The sequence below is a fragment of the Trifolium pratense genome, linkage group LG1 (assembly GCF_020283565.1).
Source record: "Trifolium pratense cultivar HEN17-A07 linkage group LG1, ARS_RC_1.1, whole genome shotgun sequence".
Taxonomy (NCBI): domain Eukaryota; kingdom Viridiplantae; phylum Streptophyta; class Magnoliopsida; order Fabales; family Fabaceae; genus Trifolium; species Trifolium pratense.
Genome location: NC_060059.1, coordinates 20,041,177 through 20,044,528, shown reverse-complemented (window position 1 = coordinate 20,044,528; position 3,352 = coordinate 20,041,177). Strand labels below are relative to the sequence as shown.

Genomic DNA, 3,352 nt, shown 5'->3' with positions numbered 1-3,352 from the left:
GAAAGTTACAATTTGATTTTAGAATGCTATTCATAACATATAAATGATAGTAACTCCCAATTATTCCTCTTAATTTTGGTTGACTAGATACTTATTTCCCTATCCAAACTTTTTAGTTATTTATTTTTACTATTTATCTCCTCTACTCTAAATTCTCATTAATTAATTGGCTCAACATATATTTCTACGGAGATTAATTAAATAATAACGAAATAATTATTCCTAAATTTTGGGACGTTACATTAGTGGGAAGATATTTTTATCCATGAACTCACTCACTCCATGACAAGAGATCATGGGATAATGGGGTCTCCAAAGCAAAAACCACCCCCATGAAGGCCTGTAATAGCACCCTGTATCTATGGGAAGATGACACATTCCAAATTGATACTAACCAGAACAATATGCCTATTCAGTTATCTACCACTGAATATACCCCCATACTTTTAGGTAGGGATGGCAAAAAAACTCAAACCCGAGAGACCCACCCGAACCCAAACCCAAGTCAACGGGCGAAACCCGATTTGACTGGGTTTGGGTTTGGGTTCGGGTGACACCCGATAATATGGGTGTGGGTTTGGTATGAGTCAAACCCACACCCGAAACCCATACACCCACCCGAAATATTTTATAATTACCTAATTACCCCTATAGTCTCCCTCGATTTCCTTGGAAGACCTTAAATTTTAGTTGTAATTTAATTTCTTGAAAGTCTATGTTGTAATTTCTTGAAAGTCTATGTTTGAATTTCCTTGGAAGACCTTAATTTTAGTTGTAATTTAATTCAAAGTCTATGTTGGAATTTAATTTCTTAAATTTGCAAATTATTTTCACATGTGCTGCGGGTTTGGGTTTGGGTGGAAAAAATACGAACCCAATGGGTGTGGGCGTGGATGTTGTTTCGCCATCCGAACAACCTTTGGGTTTGGGTTTGGGTTTGGGTGATGATTTCGGGTGTGGGTTTGGTAAGTGTCAAACCTGCACCCATGGGCACCCGTTGCCATCCCTACTTTTAGGCAGAAACATTATTAATTTCATTTGAAAGTGGAAAAATAAGAGAGAATATGAAATATGGAAGAGATATAAATAATATTTGTGAGTTAAGCAATTTAGGGATGAAATCACTCATTAGAGTAAAAAAATGTAAAAGTATCATAAAATTGAGTTGACATATATGAGCCCGCTTAAAATTATAAAGCGAGTACTTTGAAATCTTATCATCAGAGATGCTCTTAGTTAACTAACAAAGTTAACCATGTTGACGTGTCTGTCATCTTAGGCATAACATGTGTCAGAGAACAAATTGATACGTTTTAAAGTTAGTTCACATCCACGTACGCAAAAAATGAGGGACTAAATTGAAATGAAATTAGTTTTTTTTTTTTTAACTCAAACCCAACACTTATTCTTCAACCTTCTTCCATTCTGTTATTCTTTCATTCATCCATTATATAGTCTTCGTCAAACAAAAAATTTGAATTGGGGGCTCAATCCCCCACAAGTAGGGGTGGACAACACCCGTTAAACCAGCCCAGCCCGCAATAACCGTAAAAAAAAAACTGAACTGGGTCGGATCTGGGTGGACTCACAGGTTCGCGGGTCTGTTTCGCGGGTTATAGTGAGTTGATATGGTCGGGTCCGGTTTAGTATAAGGGAACCACGGATACCCGAACCGAACCGAAACAAATTAATATATTATTATGTTAAAGCAAAACGACAGCGTATGATAATATTTTCTAGGTTTTTCACTTACTAACTCTTCTCCCACTCTCATTCAAGCAGCCGCCGTCACTCTCTCTTCCATCACTAACCCTAACACAGCAAAATTCCCTAATCTCATGGCGTTTTCGCTGCCTCCACCATCAATCCTTTGTCTTCCTCGCCTCATCACCCACCCACAAACATTAATCAACCAATTTTCACCTATTTTTCATTTTTTTTAACCCTATTTTTCACCATCGATTCTCTTCACCTCTTTGTCCGTTCACCATCTCTTCTGTCTTTCACCATCGATTCAAGAAAACAAAGGTAATGGTTCGAACTGCACTCTGTTTTTCTTCTTTCTTTTTCTATATTTTTTATTTATTTTTTATATATTTTGCTTTTTCTAGATTTAGGGTTTTTAGATTAGGTTCTGTTATCTCAGTTTCCTTTTAAGTTGTTGTTTTTATGTTTCTATTTTACTAGTAATATGTTTGTTTATTTTGAGTAGAGTTTGAGAATTTCAAAAAGTTATGGTGAAATTTGATACTTGAGGAACAGAGCTTATGCTTCATTGCAAAGCTGAAGACAAAAACAGAGGTTAGAGTTTTTATTTGTTTGTTTTGTTTATGTTAAGGTTTACATGTCTTTATATTTGACTAACTTTTTGATCTATCGTTTTTAACTATGTCTTTATGTTAAGGTTTCTCTTTTGCAGAAGCAACAACATCTCCATGCTTCTCAAGTTCTTGTGCTAGTCTCAACTCTCAAAGCTCATTTCATTGTGTTTTTACTACTTGGTGTTTACATGTTAAATTAATTTTAGGTTGATGTTGTGTTGTAATTATTTTGACTTAATCCTTTAATTTCTGTAATTTATTTCTGTTGGAAATGTTACAATTTTTATTTTTATTGTTGTGAAGTGTTAAATTGAATCTATACTTACCAAAATTTTGTATGTAACTAAGCATCAGGAGAAGAATAAACAAGCTATTGAATTTAAAAGTAAAGAAAAAATAAATTTAAATTGCTTCTTCTTTAATACAAATTCTTTATTTTGTTTTTTTCTCAAAAAAAAAAAAATCATTTTATGTTCAAGCCCATTAAAAAATGACACAATGGCCCAAAAGAAAGTGACGATAAAGTTTTCTTAAAGATGTTTTCTCTCCCCACCCCCGTGAATCTTTTATCTCCCCTGAGTTTTCAATTTTGCTCTTGAAAAAACTTCGGTTCATAGAAACCGAAGTTTTTTTTGCCTTGAAAACAAATTTCGGTTTCTAAAAACCGAAATTTACTCTGAATTTGCACTAGAAAAAATTCGGTTTTTGTGAACCGAATTTTTTTACAAGGGCAAAATTGTAATATTGGGGGGTATAAAAGATTCATGGGAGGGGGGAAGAGAAAACATCTTTCTTAAAATAATGCATTAGCAAAAAAAAAGAAAAGAAATAGTGCAAAAAAAAGTTATTGGGCCTGAAAATGGACAGTCCAGTAACCCGAGTAACCCATTCAAAATAACCCGTGACCCATGTAAATCCGACCCGCCCAAACCGCACTTCAGTTTTGGGTCAATATGGGCCAAATAAATCAAACCATGGATTGGGTCGGCTTAAGGTTTTGGGCCCATACCGACCCAAACCGGCCCGTTGTC

At 34.9% G+C, this 3,352-nt stretch overlaps 1 long non-coding RNA gene across 1 annotated transcript; it reads left to right on the top strand.

The window, feature by feature from the left end:
• Positions 1–1,773: 1,773 nt before the first annotated feature.
• LOC123901747 lies at positions 1,774–2,585 on the top strand. The gene is made up of 3 exons (XR_006807184.1): positions 1,774–2,028; positions 2,213–2,301; positions 2,420–2,585. It is a non-coding gene; the product is annotated as an uncharacterized LOC123901747 (long non-coding RNA).
• Positions 2,586–3,352: the final 767 nt, after the last annotated feature.